We start from the raw sequence: 24,321 nt of genomic DNA, 5'->3' as shown, positions 1-24,321 counted from the left end.
GGATCCCTGGCACAGTCTCTGGATTGACCCGTGCACCACGCCAAGAAGCGGCTGGGGACCGTAGCGCGTGTCATCCTTGCCTTTGCCTCTCTGAGGTTCCAGCGTGCTTTCAGATATCTGAACGTCATGGAACAGGATCTGGTCCCCAAAGAGACATTGGAAGCCCCCGTCCACCCATCGGGCAAAGGGAACAAAAGGAAAAAAGGATGATGTTACTCTAGAGGAGGAACTCTCCTGGGCTGAGCTCCAGAAAGAACTACTGGATGAAGATGATCCCCAGGACCTGACTTATGAGTCTACCATCTCTGAGACGTACAGCGAAGAATACAAATCTCAGAACGACACCAATGTCAATTTGGAGGTGGAGGAGAAAGATGGATTCTTGATGCTGAAGGAAGACCAGCTCAGCAGGAGGATCCAAGGAAGGAAAATGGTGCAAGGTGACCATTTCCGACTGTCTGCCCCCTTCCAGCAAGCGGATGCCCTCTTTTTGATATGGAAACGTCTTCTCTCTTTTTTGAATTTGCAAAAAAGCCTTAATTTTTCACCAAAAAAATAATTTTTATCTTACCCACTGGGTACATCAGTAAATGATGCTATCCCTCCTGTGTTCTGTCAAGTATGCCACCTTCGACCAAGCGGTCAAGCTGATCAGGAGCTATGGGAAGGGTGCACTTTTGGCAAAGTGTGATGTGGAATCTGTGTTCCGCTTACTTCCTGTCCATCCACTTGATTTTAAGTTGCTTAGCTTCCAACTGGATGGAGCGTATTATGTGGATAAGGCCATGCCAATGGGCTGCTCTCTACCTCCGTGTCAGTGGGGTTAAGGGATTGGTTACAGGTGTGAGTGGTTGGCGGCGAGCACGGTGCTCGTGTGGTGGATAGGCATTGGTTCAGGTGATAGGGATGGGAGAGCGGTCTTGCCATCCCTATGTGAAGGGTATTCCGTTAAGGAATCCAGGGACTCAACTGGTTTGGTCAACCCCCAAGAGTGGGTTGTACCCGTGCCTGAGTCCAGGGGGGCATCTGGGTGGTGAACATAGTCTGTTCCCAGCTTTTCGCCTACCCAGGTGTTCACCCTTGGCTGACCTACGCTGGTGCCCTGGGTCAGCGCTGCCTGCAAGGGTGTAGGGAGCTAGTCGGACCAGAGCCTATGCAACCACTCACCTTCTGTAATCAGTAAAGTTGTGGCCTAAATTCTGCCAAAAACCAAAACTAAAATTTTAGTCAAGTGTGCATTTATTTAGGGAGGAGGTCTCTGGGTCTGAACCCGCAAATGTATTCTGCTAAGATTCCCCCCCCCCCCATTTGTACAGCCAGCATGGCATTCTTTCTATCTGGGAGTAATTTGCTGGCCTCCTTACCTGGCCTGGCCTGACCTGCCTAGCCTATAAGAGATAATAGGATAACAGTCCAAGGTGGTTTGACTGCAAGGCAATTCCCTGGTCCTGGAAAGGAGCCACAGAGAACACAATCTAAAGTGAAAAATCATTCCAGCCAGTGACACCTATTTTCTTCTTTCCCACAAGGCTTCCTCCTCTAATCCCAGTATAATCAGTCGCTGTGGCATCCAATGGGGCAAATGTAACTTCTCATTCAGAAATCCCCATTTCTTTCATCCAGAGAACCCACCTCTCTCTTTCACTGGGGTTATTATGGGGCTCCCTACCCGCCTTACCAACTCGTTCCCTGTGCCCTTCACCTCTTGCCAGCCTGCCTGCCTGCCATGGATGTTTTGAAAAGGTTTGTCTCCTTCCTTCCTCGACGTTATTCTCACCGACTCCCTGGTACCTTTTAGGCTTACGATGCGCTGCTTTGTTGTCTCCCCTCCCAGCGTCACTCTTTGATTTTGCAGCCCCAATATGACATCCTAATCTTAGCTCCCTTCAGGATGTTGGAGGAGATGATTGTCAAGATAGCTCCTGGCAGCGAGCAGATTGTGAGGAAGGCAGGCTGTGCTACGTGAGGGTGACGGGCAGCCCTTCATTCCTCCCCTTGCCCTCCCTTTCAGACCTATCTCTTAATCTCTATTGCTGTAGCAAATGGGTAAGCAGACCATCCTGAAAAGCAGCGTGGCTGCGGTGCCCATGTGGGAAACGTGCATGTCGCAGGAAGCCTTATCAGGCTGTGGCATTTACTCTTCCGCTCCGCTTCCTCCTGCTGTCTCTTGTTTGTTCTTTGTATTGTTGTTACTCGGATAATTATTCACTACATCCCCGAAGGGATGACATTTTGATGCAGATAACGCTGCCTCTGCCGAGCAATATTGCACGTGCTGCTGCCGTTAGGCCGTAGTGAGGATTCCCGAGGGAGGCATCAGGACCTGCTGGTGGGCCGCACATCCCTTAGGTGGGTGAGTCGCCAGGATGTCTGCTGTGACCGCTGGGAACAATGCAGCCGAGGGAGTTCCCAGAGAAAGATACAGGCGTCGTCAGGCCCATGCAGAGCGGTTGGGGCAGCCAGGTACACTTGCCCTGGGCCTTGGAGGCCTAAGCTGGCCAAGAGGTCCTGCCACCTTATGTAACCGGACCGGTTGCTTTTTTGTTTGAGTTTATAACTTTATTCCAATGGGACTCCTGCCCTGGGCCTCAGGCAAGCTTTGCAAAGGCCTGGGTGTAATGATGAGTAACATGGGCTCTAGTAAATTGGGTTATGTGGGAGAGATGTGGGAACTCTTATCAGCTTGAGGGCCACGTTTCCTTCTCTGTGACCTTCCAGGGCCACATGTCAGTGGTGGGTGAGGCAAATAAGCACAGGTTTTGCCTTTGTACTGTTGGCTGTGCATCCACACCTGCTCTCTGTCCTTCATCCGGGCAAGCGAGAAGCATTATCAGAGTTCAAGGACAGATGAAAACACTCAAGGAAGGTGCAAAGTAGAGCTGGTGAGGGGTGTGGTTCAGGAGGGTGTATGGATTTGGGAGAGTCCTGAGGACCACGTAGAGAAGGCTGAAGGGGCCATGAGGTGCCCCATCCCTGGATGAGATGTAAACATGGTCAAATGGGCCAGAGTGCAAGCAACATGACCAACTGCTAGGGCCGGTACAATGTTTTAGGGGTTGCCGTTGAAACGGTGCATGCTTCGAGATGTGTGCCTCCCAGCCCCTCACTATTCTGGGATGTGCCTCTTGCTGCACATGCTGCCTCTGAGGGCAATAAAATGGCATGGGCCAACTCTGGTAGGAGTTGTATTCCTCTGCCAGTTTCACAGCATGTCATTGTGATAACCGCTCTACGGGCACCAGTTCTTCTGCTGGAGAGTTGACAAGCAGCGGTGGTGGCGGGGAATAGTACACACAGTGAGTGTTGATACATTGTTGAGATGTTCCAGTGCTACTGCAATGGCCTCATAATTTATGATAACTAGGGAAGAGGTACGAAGTGGAGCTGTTGCGTAGGATTCATGGAATGCCAAACATTTGATTGCTTTTCTGCTTACGTTTTTTATATTAAAAATACAGTTTATTTGGGGCTGGCTGGCTGGGATCTCTGTCAAGATCTTCAACTTATGTATTTTAAGGCTTTTTGTAAACACCCATGGGAACATGGTCTCCCTTCTGTGGCAACTTGTAACCACCAGGTGAAGGCACTGTATTTCCTCTGGTGTGGTAAGTTTGCTATGATATTCCTTTGCATTTGGGAGTTGGTATTTTGGATGTTGCAGTTTAATTTCTCTTGGTGCTATGAGATAATGTATTTCCATTGTATTCCTGTTTACTTCAGTTGGCACGACAAATACTATATATTACTTATACCTCTCATTTCCTCCATTGAATGCAATATGGTCACTATTCCAAGGTGGTCTCATATCCAGGCACTGACTAAGACTAGACTAAGACTAGAGCTTCTGCAAGATTGCTGTATGCATGGGCAGAGCATGCAAACAAACAATCATTCCCTCTCCTTTGCAGCATGGAACCAACAAGGGGGGAACCAGAAAAAATAAGTAGAGGAATCTGTCCAGGGACAGCTCAGGCATAGATTCCTGCCTTCCTTCTTCACTCACCCTATGCATTTGGTCGTCACAGCTTTCACAGCCTGCTTCCTTTTCATGCTATAAACAAAATGTACAGAGGTTAACAGAATGCGGCATATTTGCTGCACATGCTTACTGCTCAGTGAAGCAGAATCATAGCCAGCCACAATACAGAACAATGCAATACACAAGTGGTATGACTTGAATGTTAGTACTCTGTTAAGATCAAAGCAGGACACACACACACACACACACACACACACACACACACACACATTGCCTTAGAGGATTCTCTCCCAACCTGGAAGCAAACCCATCGTTTGATGGTAGCTGGGGGTTGGCTCTGGGTCTTAATAATTTCCTTTCAAAGAGCCAGGCAGAAGATTACATGACCTTGATGGAATAGTGGAAGAGACCAGGAACAGAAGGCAGAGAGGATGGCAGGGGGAGGGCCAGGCAAAAGACAGAATGTATTTGTCGTTTTCGTGTTTGAAGCTGCAAGCTACCTCTATGGCTACAGGAGGTTGTCTAGAGTAGGCCCAGGGCTCTACACCTGCCTGTGTGAGGATGTGGCTGAGTTGCATTTTCACATACCCAAGTGTCGCCAGAAGTATCTGCTAGCTTGCAGCTCTGAAAAGGGGCTAAGCAGTGCAGCGGCTTGCTAATCCAGCTAGCACTCTCAAAGATTATAGAACCAAATCTGGTAATACTATATCATGCAGGGGAATCTGCAGCTGAATTTCACGTGACCCAATTCCCATGAGTCTTGCATTAAAAATAAAGCGGCTGTAAAAAAGAAAAGAAAAGTGAGTGATAAATATTTTAGTAGGGCTCCAGACACATTTTCCTTGCAAAATGGATATAAACTTTAATCCGTTTATTAGTTGGAAAAGTGAAAGGAAATACTTTAAGGACTGTGTCCTCTGTTCTCTTGAAACTGCATAAACTGAACAGAGAATTATGGTTTGTGGAAGAATGTGGTATAAGGCATCTACTGAAAAAATGGGGTTGATACAGCCATGTTAACTGAAGAAGTAAACAAGGGGTAAAAGTTAGTGCTGATGCAATACATTTTGGCACCTACAAAATGGTGCCCCCTCCCAATTTTGGTGAGTGAAGATCTACACTGGGAACAATGGGGAGAATCAAGTCAACCTTACCTGTCAATTGAATTGGGATTCAAGGCCATTATTGGAGGAAAGGAGCCCACTCTGGATCACACTTGGCTGGTGCAGAAGACCCCAGAGGGCAGTCCCTGCCATTTCCTCTCTAGAGTGTGTGAGGAAACCAGCAGTAGAGGCGGCATTGGGTGGGCGTTACCAAGGTGACGGCAGATCTGACTTCCAAGAAGCATGTGATGCGTTTCTTTGAGGCAAGATCTGTCGCCCCTGTGAATCCTGCCGCCCGAGGTGATCGCCTCACCTTGCCTCATGGGTAGGCCAGCCCTCGTAAAAATGTATGAGTAGCTTGAAATGAACATAGCAGGATAGTTATAGCTGTAACATGATTTGCTTTTTGCATATAGCTGCTAAACAACAGTATATTTTCAGTTTACTAAAGCCCCCAGTACTAGGGTTCCCATATTTCAAAAAGGGGAAATCTGGACAGAAAAGTTGCTGAGGGTTTTGGTTATTTTTGGTGTGTGTTTTTTTCCAAAAGAAATTGGACATTTTTGAGCCATTCCTGAGGAAAATTGGCAAAAACAACACTGCCATCATACACCCGGATTTTCCTGGACATTTTCTGCCCTGACACTGCTTTATTGAATTTTATAACAAATAATGATACAAATCTCATTCATCATGTTATAAACAATTATTCTTCCTCCCCTCCTCTGGACTTCCCTCAACTCCCCCTGCTTTTCCTACACAAAAATAAAATCCCTTATCATTTCTCTAAAATATCTGTTACTCAAATGAAATTGTGAACGTTTATTCAAATCCTGCCAGTGAATCCAGTCCATTCTGTTGTTTCTGCAAAAAAACTGTAAATGGTTTCTAGACTCTTTTGAAGTCCTTTTTGTCCTTCTCTCGTAGTTTGTCTGTTAGTTTAGCCAATTCTGCATAGTTCATCAGTTTTTCTTGTCATTGTTCCTTTGATGGTATTTCTTCTGTCTTCCAGTATTGTGCAATCAAGATTCTTGCTCCTGTTGTAGCATACATAAATAATGTCCATTTTTCTTTTGGTAACTGTTGATTTGAGATACCTAACAAAAAGGCTTCAGGATGTTTAACAAAATTCATTTTAAACATTTTTTTCAATTCATTGTATATCATTCCCCAATATTTTTTTTAATGCATTTGAATTCCCAGCACAGATGATAAACAAAATGTTTCTTCCTTTTGCTTACATCTGCCCAGACACTGCTTAAGGCTGCAGTATTACAGATATGTCCAGGAAATTCCAGACATATGGCAACCCTGCAATACATTTGTGGATTATTAACAGAGCTGAGACAAGGACGACGACAACAACGACTACTACTAATTTTTATTATTTGTACCCCGCCCATCTGACTGGGTTGCCCCAGCCATTCTGGTCGGCTTCCCACAAAGTATTAAAAACAGTGAGACATCAAACATTGAAAATTTCCCTATACTAACCCACGATGATGTCCCTTCCTGATGACACCATAGAGTCCTTTTCATCAGATGCAAGTGTAAAGTGACAGCAATAAGGGATTATACCTAATCCAAAAAAAACTAGTAAAAATTAGCTGTGGAAAACCCACCTAAGAGGGTACAAACTCTAGCCCCAAATTCTAAATTATTTTGATGTTTACTGTGTCCGATGCATTTCTGGTTTATCATAAAGTAAGAGGAAACTGTGAGTGCAAGAGCATAATTCAGAGTCAATCCTCAGAGTCTTTGTTTTGGTTTGACATGTCCCTCCCTGCCCTGCATTCATAATACATCTAAATGACAACCCTTTGGAATGAGCTTTATAGAGCAGCTACACTTAATAGAAGGGTTTGGCTAGTTCCTGTCTCTATTCCTTTGTTTTCACTTTTGGAATGATAATCTGATTAGGTGAGGCTACTACCTTCCCTGAAAAGCTGGCTCGGTGCCTGACACCTCAACTCAAAGGCCTAGAATTCTTCAAAAGCGCTTAGCATACATTGCAGGTTACGGTTATCTTCTATAAGAAACTTTCCACTAAACTCCCAACCTGTCGTACAATTGCCCAGGCAGGAAGAGAAACAAAGAGAATATCCAGTGGAAAACAGAAAACTTCTCTTTGCTATATATCAGATCTATGAAACCAGATTAATACAACAGCTGTTCAAAAACCACTGGATGCCCCAGAGGCTAAGAATTCTGCCCCCTCCCATACTGGCAGTGTGGTCATCAAGAAAGTACTTTAGGGCACTTGATGTTGAATTACCCAGCAGTGTGTGCTTTGGGTGTGGAGTGTATGTTTGAATTTTAGAATCATGTTGTCTTTTCACGTGTGAGCTGCAACCCTATTAAACACTGGCATTCCTAGAGTGCAGAACTAAGATACATGTCATATCCGGCTAATTTTTCAGAGCTGGAAGATATGGACACCTTCAGTCATTCACCAGAACACAGAGGATCTGATTAATTTTTCCATTTATGGTGGTAGACAACACTTATTGGTATTTAAATGAGCCCTCTGTTTGAAGGCCCGTCCAGCCCAAGTCCAATGTAATGATGAAAGACAAGAAGGAGGGAGGCCACCTGGTCACAGTCTTCCCACCATGGTGAGTTGTAAAGGTAAAGGTAAAGGTACCCCTGCCCGTACGGGCCAGTCTTGACAGACTCTAGGGTTGTGCGCCCATCTCACTCAAGAGGCCGGGGCCAGCGCTGTCCGAAGACACTTCCGGGTCACGTGGCCAGCGTTACATCGCTGCTCTGGCAAGCCAGAGCCGCACACGGAAACGCCGTTTACCTTCCCGCTAATAAGCGGTCCCTATTTATCTACTTGCACCCAGGGGTGCTTTCGAACTGCTAGGTTGGCAGGCGCTGGGACCGAACAGCGGGAGCGCACCCCGCCGCGGGGATTCGAACCGCCAACCTTTCGATCGGCAAGCCCTAGGCACTGAGGCTTTAACCCACAGCGCCACCCGCATTTCCATTCAAATTATATGGAGGAATTTAGCTTTGCACTGTTGTGATCTGTCTTCCCTCTCCTTCCCCCATTCTCCTGATGCCTCAAGAGCTCAGGGGGAATTCGGAAGAAAGGTCCATTGCATTGTGCCGGCTCCCACTAGGGCGGAAACTGACCCAAATTCATTATTTTATCATTTGTGCCTGTGCATGTTGAATCAGCATATGTGAATATGAAGGAAATCTGTGTCATATCTGTCCTGGTGCAACGAGTTCCCCCCTCTCCTTTCCCTGAATGCTCCCCTATGCCGTTGAAACTGGCTCTAGGAAGGCTCAGGAGAACCCTCAGAACAGCACACAGATGGAGGAAAGGTGGGATTCTTTTGTCTGGCCAGCTGGGATGCTGGTGCTGATAAAACAATCAGAACAGTGTGACATCGGATTCCTCCCTTATTGTAGCATATGAACTGGTCATATAAACTCCTCTTCCTGGGTTTCTGTTGGTCACAGCTTAGGTTATTTTACTTGTCAACAGAGAGATACTATGAGCAGTTTATCAGCTGGGCTTTCTTCCCCTCAGCCCCTCCTTCTTCCTGAAAATTGCAGCCTGTTTCCTTAGCCTCTATTTCTGCAGACACCCCACTGTCTTTCCCCCATGCTATAATGCTTTTTTAAACTTATAATTGCCTTGCACAATCAACTCTTTTGAAAATCAAGGTACAGTTGAGCTTGCATACATATGATACCTTTAAATTACATTCAAAGCACACCCACACCCACCCACCCAGAATTCTGGGCACTGTAGTTTGTTCAGGATTGGTGGGAATTCTGTGAGAGGTAAACTGCAGTGCCTACAATAGAAGTTACTCATACTGATTCTTTGAAACCTGATGAGAGTTTGGGAAGTTGTCTGTAATTTGCCATGGTCCACTGTTTTTGAAATATTGTGTAGGTCAGACTGACCTCAGGCCTGCTGTGTCAAGCTGGTCGGAGTAGGAACTCCTCTTTCTGCTTCTAGCTTTTCTCTGGGGGGTTGGGGAGACACACTCAGCTACTTTAAATTCTTTACTTTCTCCCCTGATGTCCATGCTTAGCTAATCAACATGTATGTCATTCATCAGCCATCCTGCATTGCAGGTCACAAAGGACTCCTTTAATGTTTGTGCCCTTGAATGTTTTGGGAGAAAACGTTTGAGTCTGTGACATTAGGAGTTTTTAAGTACAGCACTATGGTGCCGGAGGAGACTCTTGAGAGTCCCGTGGACTGCAAGAAGATCAAACCTATCCATTCTGAAGGAAATCAGCCCTGAGTGCTTACTGGAAGGACAGATCCTGAAGCTGAGACTCCAATACTCTGGCCACTTCATGAGAAGAAAATACTCCCTGGAAAAGACCCTGATGCTGGGAAAGATGGAGGGCACAAGGAGAAGGGGATGGCAGAGGACGAGATGGTTGGACAGTGTTCTCGAAGCTACCAGCATGAGTTTGACCAAACTGGGGGAGGCAGTGGAAGACAGGAGTGCCTGGCGTGCTCTGGTCCATGGGGTCACAAAGAGTCGGACATGACTAAACGACTAAACAACAACAACAAAGTACAGCACTTAGTAGCCATTAACTCTTTCCCCACTTATTATTAATTATTAATTGAGTTTATATACCCCCCTATATTGGGGCGGTTCACAGAATAAAATCAAAATATAAAACCACAGAATACATAATCAAAATAAAAATAACAACCTATTAACCCCCCCCAACCCCACATTTTAAAAGGGCATAGGATGTCAATCAAATCAACCAAAGGCCTGGTTAAAAAGGAACATTTTGCCTGGCACATAAAGGTGCATAATGAAGGTGCCAGGCGAACTTCCCCGGAGAGACCATTCCACAGACGGGGAGCCACTGCAGAGAAGGCCCGTTCTCATGTTGCCACCCTTCGGACCTCCGCACACAGAGAAGGGCCTCAGAAGATGATGTCAGGGTATGCCAGGTATGGAAAGAGGCGGTCCTTGAGGTATTGTGGTCCCGTGCTGTTTAAGGCTTTATAGTCAAAACCAGCAACCGTGTTGAAGAGAATGATTGCAGGTAATGTCTGAATGTAAGATTATGGAGGGTGTGCAGTCAGACCAGGATTGGTGTAATATGCTCCAACCGTCTTGCTCCGGTAAGCAACCTTGCCACTGAATTCTGCACTAGCTGAAGTTTCCAAACCGTCTTCAGAGGCAGCCCGATGTATAACGCATTGCCATAATAAACCAGAGCATAGACAACAGTAGTTAGACTACCCCTGTCCAGATAGGGGCATAGCTGGGCCACCATCCGAAGCTGATGGAAGGCACTCTGGGCCACTGATGCCACCTCAGCCCTTGAGTGTCAGCAAAGGATCCAGGAGTACCCCCAAGCTATGAACTTGCTCCTTCAGAGGAAGTGTAACCCCATCAAGAGCAGGCGACCTCCCACCCATCAGGTCTAGGGAACCTCCCACTAACAGTGCCTCAGTCTTATCTGGACTGAGCTTCAGTTTGTTGGCTCTCATCCAGTCCATTACTGAGGCAAGATACTGGTCCAGCAGTTCCACTGCCCCACCTGCAGATGTAAAGGAGAAATAGAGCTGAGTGTCATCAGCATACTGCTGACAACGTTGGCTCATGTTGGCTCATTGGATGGCTTCCGCCCACTGAGTTTGTCCAGTCCTGTTCTGACAGGTCTCTTCATCTGGCGCAAACTTACTGCTGCTTCCTCTCTGTCTCCAGTTTGCGTAGGAGGTGTTCGTCTTTCTTAACTTTAGTGTGTGCCCAAACATGTACTGATAACCCACTCAGGAGACTCAAACTCTCCTGCGATTATTTATGCACCGAGATGTCTTTGTTGTTGTTGTTGTTGTTAATGGAAGCATATAGACATCTGAAGGGTGTGGAGTGGGGGCTGTTATTTAAGGCAGATGAAGCAACGTTTTTTTCATTTTCATCCAAAAGCTGACTCAAGTTACTGCATAATATACAATATGTCAAGTATGGAGCATTTCTCAGAAAAGACATTGCCTTTCCTGGGGCTGAGTTTGTCACTGGGAAATGAATCTGAAAGAGGAAGGGGGGACACCCAAAAAACCACAACCAATGGTCTGTGTTGCAGATATTTGAAACAAGGAAAGACCGGCCACTCTTTTGTGAAAGATAGCCAAGTTTCAAATAGAGGCAGACGAAAAAGGTAAAATCCCCCCCAGTTCAGGTCTGAATATCTGGGACTTGGGGCGCTTCCAGATATTGGATTTCCCATCGTCTCCTTCCACCTGCACACACTGAAAAGACTCTCCTCAGAAACGTGTTGTGCGGCAGCTACAGAGTGGGGATGAGGAAATTTTATTTATTCTTATTTATAGAACGCTTTTCATCAGGGATAGTCACAAAGTGGTTTACACAACAATCAATGAAACAAATCTGTCAACCAAAATAATATGGTGTTTAAACAGGACTTTTTTTCAGCTGGAACTCACCAGAACTCAATTCTAGCATCTCTCAGGTGGCATTATAAGATAACAAGGGAGGTGTTCATGGTGATTTCCAATGCCTTGCTTTCTAAAAAAATAACATTGGGAAAACTTTCTGACAATAAGAACTGTTTGACAGTGGGATTGACTCCCTTCAAAGGTGGTGGACTCTCCTTCTTGGAGGCTGTAAAGCAGAGGCTGGAAGGCCATCTGTCATGCGTGCTTTAGTTGAAGTTCCTGCATTGCAGGGGGTTGGAATAGATGACCCTCAGGGTCTCTCCCAACTCAATGATTCAACACACATTTAAAGCACATGGCTTCTCCCAAAGAATCTTCTGTTCATTAAGGGTGCTGGGAAGTGTGGCTATGTGAACTACAATTCCCAGGATTCTTTGGAGGAGACACCTGTGTTAAATCTGCATCTAACGTGCTTTAAATGTGGGATGTGAATCTGCTTGAGTCTCTTTTAATTAGACATTAAATGGGTGGCAACATTGTTAAACAACCAGGAAATGTTGTCTTAAATGGTTTTTAATAATGATCTAACCAAGAAACCACCCAAAGCTCATGACTTTTTGAATTTACATTTGAATCATCACATTCTGAATTTTTAAATCAATGTATTTTTAAAAATATATGTATATATATATATATATATATATATATATATTCAAAAATCTTACATTGCAAAGCCCCCACCCCCACCCCACCCTGAGGCTGTTTTTAACATGCTGGAGATGTAATCCATGTGACCTAAGAATATTATTTTCAGGATGTACAAACTGCCATTATTATTTACATGAAACAAGATTCTGTTCCTCATGAAGGTACGCTTCCTCCACTGATGCTCTTGGAAGCTATGCAAAGCTGTTATCTTAGCCGGAACACTTTCTCCAAGGGAGAGGCCTCTTTTACTTGTAGGTCAATGAAGACGCATGCTTGTTAAGCTAGATGAGTGCTATTATCCAAGTCTATCAGCAGTGAAAGCGGAGGAATGAGTGCTGAGAGCAAAAGCCAAATTATGATGCTTCTCATTATGAGACTGAATAGCTCCTGCCCACACATTACCTGGCTTTCACCACCATCATTAGTGCCTTGTCTTCATGGGAACTAACTTCCTCTCCAAGTTTTAGGTAACAGATGATCTAACCAGTTGAGTGACTGGGCACACCCTTCAGGGCAGAACAAGAAAGGCTTTCTCTTCTGCTTAGCTGCTGTCATCATAGATCTACAAGTGACTGACACATAACAAACATGCACAATACCATTTTATTTGTTTCAGGAATTTTTACCCTGGCTCTTCAGGAAAATAAAAAGAAGGAGGAAGGGGGGGGGCCTTTCGGAGTAGCTTACTAATCAATAAAAGCAGGGAAACCTCTACCCACAGGTTTACAATCTAAAATAAATGACACAAAAGGAAAATGGATTGGGAAGGAAGAAGAAATAAGCAAACTCAGGTACCACTTTCTTGTTACAAATCCTTGTTCTTTTAATACTAAATTTCATCTGCCTTTCACTTTTATTTTTTTTAAAAAAGGTATCAGAACGACTTGACAGTATAAAATGCAGCATACAAAAACAAGTTAAAGCCAGGAAAATTCAAAATGATGACAGATTAACATAAAATCCTCATCCACCAATATATTAATAAGGACCAAGACCAGGGGTCAGCAAACTTTTTCAGCACAGGGCCGGTCCACTGTCCCTCAGACCTCAGACTATATTTTGAAAAAAAAGAAAAGAACTAATTCCTATGCCCCACAAATAACCCAGAGATGCATTTTAAATAAAAGCACACATTCTACTCATGTAAAAACATGCTGATTCCCAGACTGTCCGCAGGCCGGATTTAGAAGGCAATTTGGCCGGATCCGGCCCCTGGGCCTTAGTTTGCCTACCCATGGACTAGACCTACCTACCCACCCCACTGAAAGATGAGCACCATCATGGGAGGCAGCATTAATGACAGAGGCAGATTTGGGGGGCATAGAGGTTTGGGGGTGCTGCCAGGGACGCCAGAACTATTATTTAGAATGGAGTGCAAGAGGTGGAGGGGCACCAAATTTTAGTGCCACACTGTCTCGTGAGTGGACCTGCATCCCTTCCTTTGCTACATCCTGATGGGGTACAGCTGCTGGAGGGAAGATCCTGGTTCCCCAGCAGAGCTGATGGTAGCCCTGCATCTGTTTTCTTTTCTTCTTGGAGTGACTGGGTTGGATCCAACAAAGTTCTGATCTGAACAGACCTAAGTTAGTCATGCCCACTAATTTCACTGGATCTACTCTGACTAACATTAGATACCAGATAATGAGGATGATGATAATGATAATAATAATAATAATAATAATAATAATAATAATAATAATAATACAGAAAAGGGCAGTAGCAAAAATGCAAATGGTAGAACATGGAGGCAAAATTCTGCTTTCTTGCTTCCTCCCTTGCCTTATTGTCAGCCTCCATTTTGTGTGTGTCAGAGTTTGTCCTTTTCTGCATTTGAACAAGGCTTCCATTTTCTTTATATAAAAAAAGGCTTCTTGACTTTGCCGTTCATATTATATTACGCTGTCAGAAAAGGAGGAGGTTATGATATTTGTATCTGATGTTTGGTAGGGCCAGATAGTTCTGCCATGGCTTTGCATCTTGAGCTTGTTTAGTGAGTTCACAATACATTTCTCATCTATGGATGCAATGTCATGAGCCAGATGCATAGTTTGCCCATCTCCGATTGGCCTATGCATGTGCTAGATACTTCTTATCAGTGGGGAGCCACCTCGAAAGAAGATCTGATCATGCTCCTAGCAAGGCCTGAGGGTGTTGACAAGGAAGAGGAACAAGAGGAGAAGGTAGTCTTTCAATGAAAGGAAGGAAGGAGGGTATGAAACCACTTTATTGAATCATTATTCCTTGAGTAATAAGCATGCTCACTGCAACTCTTGCTTATTGTGTAAATCAATAAACTAGTATTACTTCATGTATCTACTAAAGTAGACTCCATTCTAAAAAGCACGTCCCATAATACATTTGTGAGTCTTTAGGATAACACAAGACTCTTCATTGTTTTTGCATTTAACTTGCAGGAGAGAACTGGAAGAATAAAACTTCCATTTGTGGTAGCTGCTCAGGCAGACACTTTTTGAAACTGGGCATGATACCATTGTGGTTTACTGATGATGATAATACTGCATTCTGGTTGGTCTCTTGGGATTCACAGAAAGCACACCTCTTAGTAGTAGAGAAAAGTTTGTTTTAAATAACCTGCAGGTGTACGTTTTGGGCTGTGCAACCAATCAGGCTGAATTCCAAACCAAATCGGAATAATTTGGACTGAATTGGGGCTCTTGTGGATTGGCAGGCCTGTATCACCTTGGAAAAAAAGGAGGGGTGGGGGAAGATATTAAACATGCAGTGGGGCGGTGAGCAAGGAGAAGACGATGACGCAGGTGAGACTCTCTGTCTGCATCATAGATTACTTCGCCTCCACCCTGCCTGATCCCAAGGTTGTATAAGGTCCAAATTTAGTTTGAGGCTTGGAGCAATCAGGCCTGAATCGGGGCCCAATCAGGACCACCAAATTCAGCCTTGCCTGAACCCAATTGGTGCTTTGTACATGCTGTGTACATGTTCTTAGTATAGAGGTATCAAAGATCCATCTATACTTTAATTAATAGTTTTAAATCCTTCCAACTCTACAAGTCTATGACTCTATGAAAATACACCATTGGTTTTCAGTCCCCCCCCCCAATACAAATTGTTAATTGTAACTGGAAACGATTTCAGTCAAATTTAAACACACCTAGGCCTGAATGGTTGTGTTTATCAATATCTCTCAGTTCCATAGCGGAACCAGTTCCTTTTACTACATTGTAATGTTGTGGCAAAGTGCTGTTAACACAGTTCTTGCATGAAAATTATAATATAGGATGGCCTTTAACATCTGCATCTCTATTCATCTGCTGGGAAGCTCACATGGGCCAAGCCTACAGAAGCTCCCATGAATCTGCTCATTTTGAGAGGACTTCTTTGTAGGAGAACACCTTGGAGGGTTGTGTGGAAGAGTCCCCTTATACCAGGGGTGCTGAGCATTTTTCAGCCCAAGGGCCCTCCCTACTCGCACCTCTCTGTCCCCCATCTAGACAAGCAAGAGGCATATCAGAGTTCAGGTACACATTTCAGCCAGGTAAAAACACTTGGGGTGAGAAGCAGGGTCAGTGCAGGATGAGGCCTGGGAATTGTTCCAAGGGTCAGATAGAGGTCCGGAGGTCCATATTTGGGCTTGGCACTGAGGTTCCCCACTCCTGCTGTATGTCATTGATTCTCTGATTTCTGGTGGTGATGCCTTAGCACTCTTTTGAAAAAGACATGGAATTGTTTGCAATGAGTGTTTGGGGTAGGATCATGTCAACACTTTAGCCCGTACTTGGTTCCACCTGAGTTCCTACTTTTTTTGTCAATTGGTTTAAAGATGGTTATGAACTATTGCATATCACCCGAAGACGAGCAAGGTTGAAAAGTCTAAATAAATAAGTGTACGGTAAGAGTAGGAGTCAATGTAATTAAGTTTCTGTAGGGTTATAAGGGGATAAATTCTGCAATGCAATGGTTATTGAGCTAATGCTCTAACACAGTTGAACAATTAGGGTGTGTGCTCCTATTATTTTACTTAAGCAAAGTATAATACCACACCCCGAAGTAATGTTGCAAGTTCTTGAGAACTAGCAATGTCTGGCCAGCATGTCCACACACGTTTACACTTGTTAAAATACCATCCTCCTTCTGTCTCTTTGGCCCATGAGAACATGTTTAGTGACCCACTTGTTGGTTAGGTTCCATATATTTTATTGCCTTTCCAGACTGTTTTTCTGTTTTCTTAAGCTGTCACATTAGTGATGATTAACAAAACAAAACAGAGAATTTAGTGTTGTAAATCACGACGTAGCTTGTTTGGAAGTTTCTTAATGTGAAGATTTGGACTGGCAATGACAGTAATGGCCTGACCCCATTGTTTGATCAATCAAATGACTGCTTAGAATGAGGTATACCGGCTACTGCACCAAAATAAGGGCAAAAATTATAAAGTTATAGCAAGGGACTGATTTCCTGGCACAAATATTTTAGATAACAAGAACTGCTTTGTGGGAGCAAACCATTTCTCTCAGCATTTTGTCTCCAGCAAAGGACAGCTGGATTCCTCTGGGATCTTCATGAGCAACGTATAGGGGTACTATGGTAATAAACCAGGGGACACCTGGCTTACTAGCAGCATTTGTGAAAAGGATCTAGGGGTCTTGGTGGACCACAAGCTCAATGTGAGTCAACAGTGTGATGCAGCAGCAAAAAAAAGCTGACACTTCTAGGCTGCATCAACTGAACTGTAGTGTCCAGATCAAGGAAAGTAATGACTGCTCTCTGCATCAAATGGAGGGCACCCTTTGCGTGCCCGCGTGCAGCATCCCCGATCCTACGTGACTCCTGGCAGAGTCCTCCTGGACTGCCTCTATTTTGCCTTAGTCAGACCACACCTGGAACACAGTGTCCAATTCTGGGTGCCACAATTTCAGGATGTTGACAAGCTGGAACGTGTGCAACTAGGATGATGAAGGGTTTAGAAGCCAAGCCTTATGAGGAACGGTTGACAAGCTGGAACGTGTGCAACTAGGATGATGAAGGGTTTAGAAGCCAAGCCTTATGAGGAACGGTTGAAGGAGCTGGGTATGTTTAGCATGGAAAAGAGAAGAGAAGAGGAGAGGAGATATGATAGCCAACTTCATATATCTCAAGGGCTGTCACATGGAAGAGGGAACATGCTTGTTTTCTTCTGCTCTGGAAGGTAGGACTCGAACCAATGGCTTCAAATTACAAGAAAGGAGATTCCAACTAAACATTCAGAAAAAGCTTTCTGACAGTAAGAGCTGTCTGACAATTGAACAGTCTCCCTTGGGAGGCTGTGGACTCTCCTACCTTGGAGGTTTTTAAGCAGAGGTTGGATGGCCATCTGTCATGGATGCTTTAGCTGAGATTCCTGAATCGCAGGGAGTTGGACTAGATGAGCCTTGGGTCCCTTCCGCTCTAAGATTCTATGATTCTATGAATTACGCACTGTACTCTAAGTGTGGATTGACATCTTCATAGAGTTGTCCACCATGATCCCATAGTCTTGTTCCTGATCAAACACTGCCTCTTCAGACCCCACGACATTTAATGTGACATTTATTAAGCTAGCTTCCTGTAGTGTCCAGGAGCCCCTCAGGATCCCTTTAAAAAATGGTGTTATATTGGCCACTTTCCAATCCTCTGGTATGAAGACTAATCTGAGTGACATGTTACATATTTTTGTACATATATCAAATTCCACATTTGAGGGGTTTTTTTTTAGAAATCTCAAGTGGATGCCGCCTGGAACCGGAGACTTGACAGTTTTTATTTTGTCTATTAGACCTAGAGCTTTGTCTCTTATCGCTACTATTTGCCTCAGTTCCTCATACTCCCTTCCTGCAAAGTTTAGTTAGGCACAGCATTCTGCCATATATCTTCTGCAGCGAAGACAGACACAAATAATTTATTTAGCTTTTCTGCAATCCCCTTATCTTCTATTAGCACATATTTGACTCCCTTGTCATCCAAGGGTCCAACTGCTTCCTTAGCTGTTCTCTTGTGTCGCCCCCCACCCCCCACTCCATATTTCACACGGCACTATTTGCAAGTTCAGCTTTCAGTAACAGCAGATTTAGCTGTGCTTTAAAACTGGGCTTATGCTTTATCTATTATGAAAGCTTTCCCCCCCCTCTCATAAGGAATATTTATTGATGGACAGCTATATAAATTTAAATTAAATGCATAGCCCGAATAAAAGATTTGTTCAACTTTTTTCTCCAAACTAGTTTTCCTAGTCTCACCTCATTTTACTGATTTTTTTGATGCCCCTGATTTCTGCTATATTTTCTGTTATTTCTTTTCATGGTTATATAATGACCCAAAGGCTTTAGCCGGCGCTTGTTGAGATGATGCTTCACGGTGCCCTTGATCCTTTCAGTTGCCCTCTCTGTAACTTTTGAATGTCTATGAAGCTATATCAGTCTATTAGTCTGTTGCCCAGTGTTCTCTTTTGACCATCTGCACCTTTCCAAGATCCAATTTTTTTTCTTAGCCCTGTAGCTCTTTCCCCGGAGAAGTCTAGGAATGAACTCGGGGCCTTATGCATGGAGCTGTATCACCAAGCCCACTTTCTGCTAGCTTTTTGGTACCTTTTGGAACAAAATAACCAGAAATGTACACTACTCTAATTTTTCTGCACTGTAGATTTCTTCAATAATGACATTATATTTATTTCTGCTCTCTTTCATTGTGATAACCTTTAATACTGGGTTTGCCTTATGCAAGGAGTTCTCTAATATGTAGCTCTCCCGTTTTGCATAACTGGCAACAATAAAATGTGTTGTGGACTAAGCCATAGCTCCTATTGCAGAATAGCATTTTATCTTTGTGCTTTAAAAACTAATGTACGTTCCTAATTATATAACTTCCTGTTCCTATGAATGATTTCCTCACAGCACTGTTTGCACAAGCTAGCAATTTACCTTTAAACTGAAACTAGTCTTCAGCTGTGGAATGTATTGTAAGAAAATCAGCAGAGTCCTGAATTTCTAAGTTCAGGAGAAACTTCTTTTGAGATGTAAATAGATGAAACTTCATTAGAATTGAGGCGTAAGGTTCTGACACCTTACACAGAAAAAAGAAAAAGAAAAACCCAGAAGAAATGCAAAAGGGAGAATTACCCCTGCTCCTGTGAGTCTCCTGGTTAGCCTTCATTTGGCACTGCTCCATGAACACCATCGGTCAGAGGACAAAGGGTCATTGGGAACTTGTACTTCCTAACTCCCAGGAAGAATGTCACATCAAAGGGAAAACCAACTTGGCACCCTACCCATTGCCCAGAGAAGGTCTGCTCCATCTGCCAGTTGTCCTAGGATCGCAGAGCAGACAAGAAGCTTGCTCTGGCCATTGCCATCAGCAGAGGACTAAGGGCTGCTGGTTTGTTTGTGTGTACGTCTGTAGTTCTGCTTGCATGTGTTTTCTCTGTTTTGTACTGTTTCAGTCTGCCTTGTTGGTTCAATTCAGAAAGCCAGAGTAGTATAAAACTTCCAAATGAATCTATCAAGCAGGTGTGCCTGTAGCCAGGCTCATGTTCCATTTCTTAACTGGGATCACACTTTCAGTCATTTCAAATGCACTGCACTCTTTAGGAAGGTACACACTGGTGTAGGAAAAATCAACCCACAGCCCTGTGTATGCTGGTGAACATCATCACGTCAAGGGTCCTTCTGTTGCATGTATGGCTTGTTGGACATTCACTGCCAATAGTGCCTTCAGGTTTTGCTCCTGGCGTTAGGCAGAATGAGGGAGAGGCAGCCACCTCAAGCAGCTGATTTTGGGTGTCACAAAAGAGATGAAAATCATTAGGGGTTTTTTTATACTGTTGGGGAAGTGTTTGTGGATTTTATTTCTGCCTCAGGTGCCCAAATCAGTTTGCTGGCCTTTAGGACTATAACCCCCCCCCCTCTGTGTGTGTGTGTGTGTGTGTGTGTGTAGGCCCCATTTGCTGGTCTGCCTCAGGCAGCTAGACTGGTCCTTTCTAATTTGTGTTCCTTCTCCAGAACAAATACACACAACAAATTTCACACCTGGCAATGTATATTACATGCACACTTTCTCCCCCTGCATACATACTGAAAAAGTATTGGCGTGAGCCTATATTTTATGTGGCAATGCATTACAATGTTTTTTTCTCCCCTCTGCAGTAAAAGTGTAAAATGTGAGTGGCAGCCGTGCCTTATTGAATACCCATGATAAATGTGCTTATGAGCTCTGTTTGGGCCACAGATCTCTAGTGCATGTGAATGATGCGCCTCTGCCATTCATACTTCCAGCTTGCTTTGGGAAGCGTCACCCCATTGTGAGCACAATTGTAGAATGAAGTGTAGAGCTTGCAGGTACAACCAGCAAGAAGGAAGAGTAGCTTTTGCGTCCCAATATAAAGCCCTGCATTGGTTTGAGGTGTGTTGCAGGAGATTTTTTACCCTACATTCGTAAGGGGACTGTATTGCTTAAAGGACCATTTAATGAGGATTTTTTTGGGAAGGTTTGGGGAGCCTTTCCTATAAATTACTAGCAAGCTCACTGAAATGTCTGACGCTGGAGCCTGGCATTCATGTGTGATCAGCCACGTGAATGAAGAACTCCAGGGATCAAAAAAAGAATCACAGGAACAGTTTGTGAATTATTTACAGGCTCTCTAAAATCAGTCGCTGAATAATTGAACATGATGAACAAAGTCATTAAAAAAGTGCAGATTCTCTTAGTAAATTTATGAATGGAAAAAGCAAATGGATAAAGCTGTTTAATAAATCACCTGGTGCGAGCAGTTGAACCAGTTCTGGTTCCACTTCTACAAGAAGGAAGGGGTGGTGGTGAGTTGTTTCAGTTGAGTTGTTCAGTGCCAATGGATAGTTAAGAAAACTTGTTGTTTATTGCTTTTAAAAATAATCAAACTTCAGAAGGTGAAGTTGCTTTAAACATAGTTCTTGAGTACTTCTCTGACACCTTCAGAAAATGCTTATTAGTTGGACGAACACCAGCTCTTTCCAGTAGCCAAGTGACTGACAGTACCAGCAGTGTGGTTTGAGTTGGCCCAGAAGCAAAATGGAAGCCAATGCAGATGAGTTATGATTTGTGCAGTGTGTTCTCTTTGGCTGGTCCCTGTGAAAAGTCACTCTCTTCTCTCAGTTTTACGCTAGATGTTGCTAATGTGTGAGACAAAATGGGACTAGCACTTCTGAGTTAGCATCTGCCAGTAAAGGCTCATTCCAAAACAGTAACCACCCATCCAGTAAGTTCATTCAATGAAAACTATTATTTAAAGCCACTCATTGCATGTATATGATACATGGCACATGAACCAGCAGAATAACATTTCTCATTACTCTGGGTTGTTTGGATCTGCTGCTGGGACAATCATTTATTGTAATAACATCAAGTAGGTCATTGGGTGAGGAAACTTGAAATATGCCTAAAGATGCCTGTGGGGAAGGAAAGATGTTTGGAATATGTAAGAGTTGCATGCTAGAAGGAGCTGACCTCTTCTGAAGCCAGGCACAAGGAAGTGTGTCACTGACTCAAAATAAAAAGGAATAGCTAGAAAGAGATACATCTGACGGGGATGGGTGAATCCATTTCGGTTTTTCCATTTGTCATTTTCCCAATCTTAAGTTTAGTTCTCCATGTTTCTACATCAGTTTGTCAACCTGCCTTTAAAACATCCTGGTGGGAAATTCACTAGAATTTTAGAGCGAATATATTTTTACATGCCATTTCCCCCAATGTGCATGCTTTTGCAAGCTGTTTCCTTTAATATAATGCATTTCCGTATGTTATGTTCACTAATTATGCACAAGTATATGAGTTTTTCTATACATTGCTTAGCTGGAGAACTGCATTTGATGGCTGTGTTTCGGTTTGCATATTGTTTTGGAAAGTGCAAATCAGGTAGCCTTTAAATGTGAACAGGACAGAATTTCTCCCCCTTGTCTAATCTGACCCCACTCTTGTGGAGATATCTCAGCCTGGATTTCTTTGCAAGTGCTGTTTCCGTTGCAAGGCAGACTTTCTGCATTCCTCACTTGACCACGATCTGCACAGAGAAACATCCCATAACTCTTGTGAATGAGTTCATCTTGTGTTTGTCTCCCCCACACCATGCCCTGGAGAAGTTTTGAGAGAACGCCACTCCACAGCATGTTTTGGAAGCATCTCTTGATCCACTGGGTTTGGAATATGTATTATGATTCCTGTGCCCATGGGCTTCCCCTCCTCATTTATATTTTTAAGTAGTACACTGATCTTCCCCTTTCAGCTGAAGAGAACTTCAGAAAATGAAGCAAGTGTAAACTAATGAAAGGAGGGAGGAGGAGGAGAAACAACAGCTTCAGAGATTTTATTACATGGTTAGAAGGAAACTCTCACTCACTTTTATGTAAAGAATCCAGCTCCATTTCCTCAGAACAACACTCTGATTCTATGGATAGGCAATGCATCTCTCTATGAGTCTGTAGCATTTTTCACTCTTTAAAATGTTACTGATTTGGGGCTTAAGTTTTAAAATGCAAAAAGCTTTTTCATTCCTGTTGCAACTCGCTGGGCACAGTGGACATGGCCTCATAGGCTTGAAAGCATATACAAATACCCTTCTTGTCATTTGTTACCAAGCACGTATTATATATAAACTTATTATTGCGTTCCGTTTCTTTACCCAAGAGTAAACAGACCTTCATTGAACCAAGTAGTGAAAACTTGCAGGGCTGCCTTCTTCATAGCAATGACCCACCATTTCATTTGTTTGTTTCCCCTGTTGAATTTAGTTTTGGACGGTATTCAGCTCCCTCCCTCCCAAATGGCAGTACACATATTCACACACACACACACACACACACACACCCCACTTTATATAACAATATCATGCAAAAATATCACATCATATTTGGTTTGGTTTCTTTGATGTACAATATTCCCTTTTGTGTCATTAAGCTTATTTTCATAATGCATAGGGAGAATGTGAAGGGCAGTACATTGTTTCATCTCAACCTATCAAGTCTCTCCAGGAAAGTTCTTAGGAAGCTGCTACTGAAGTCCTATTTTCACTGATTCTGGAATGTAGAATGAACCTGTGCCGCCATCTAATGAACTCATCCTCTATGTTGGTTTTTCTGATTGGCTTTGCCAATCTTTCCATTAGGGCATATTGCCGTGTTAAATTTTCCCATTCATCGAATGTTCCTCCATCTTCAGTTTTCCAATTTCTTGCTGTTAGCTTTCTAGCTGCAGCTAACAGCGTTGATAACATTTCTTTATATGGTGCATCTGAGTTTTGATCAACAAATGTAGCTGAGATTTTACCGGCTCATTTCTTTCAGTGTGTGATCAGAAATTTACAACAATAAAATCAGTTAGAGAGCTGCTAGATCCCTTGTTTGCAAAAGGAGATTAAACAGGACATAAACTGCAACATCCCTTTGATTTCTGCAAGGGAGACTGAATGGTAATCTAGCATGAATAGGAAACTTTGATCCACCAGATTTCAATGCACATACTCAAGTGGGGCCTTTACATAGTTTGGATGCCGCTGGAAAGGAAGAAGCTTCAGCTGGAGCCAAATAAAGGGACATTGCAAGGAATTCTATGCAAGGATTTATAATAAGAAGGATAGCATATGCTGGTGATTTTTGTGAGTACTTCCATGGAGTCTTCTGCCAAATCTGGTAATATTTTATAAAAGCCGCTAGTTTTTTTGGTATTTTTTTTAATAGTTTTCACACATTCCTTAAATTTTCTTAGTAAAGTGCTGTTGGACTGTTTCTGGTGTACCAGATTGAACTGGGTGTATGTAAATACTGTGCATGGCTTGCTGTTGTTGTTTGGGTTGGCAATAACCAATAAAAACATTCACCCCAGGGTCACAACACAACAATAGAACGCAACAATAAAACAGTTTAAAACAAATGACAGTCACAAGAACACCTTGAAAAATGCATCCCAAGTGTCAAAGATCAGGGTGAAGAGTTGTATTTTCAGCATACAATGAAAGCTGTACAGTCATACCTCGGGTTAAATATGCTTTGAGTTGAGCGTGTTTGAGTTGCGCTCCTCGGCAACCCGGAAGTATGGGAGCGTGTTACTCTCAAATGACGCTCAAAATGACATCACGCGCATGCGCAGAAGTGGCAAAAAGTGACGTGTGTATG

General features: G+C 43.5%; 1 long non-coding RNA gene across 1 annotated transcript in view; it reads left to right on the top strand.

The window, feature by feature from the left end:
* The first annotated feature begins 3,380 nt into the window (after window positions 1-3,380).
* LOC310672420 overlaps window positions 3,381-24,321 on the top strand; it is an 81,058-nt gene continuing 60,117 nt past the window's right edge. The window contains exons 1-2 of the long non-coding RNA XR_014508560.1: window positions 3,381-3,605; window positions 7,503-7,697. This is a non-coding gene — a long non-coding RNA (uncharacterized lncRNA). The remainder of the gene's footprint in view (window positions 3,606-7,502; window positions 7,698-24,321) is intronic.

Source organism: Podarcis tiliguerta, assembly GCF_965153285.1.
Source record: "Podarcis tiliguerta genome assembly, chromosome: 2".
Lineage (NCBI taxonomy): Eukaryota > Metazoa > Chordata > Lepidosauria > Squamata > Lacertidae > Podarcis > Podarcis tiliguerta.
This window is presented reverse-complemented; position numbering and strand designations above follow the sequence as displayed.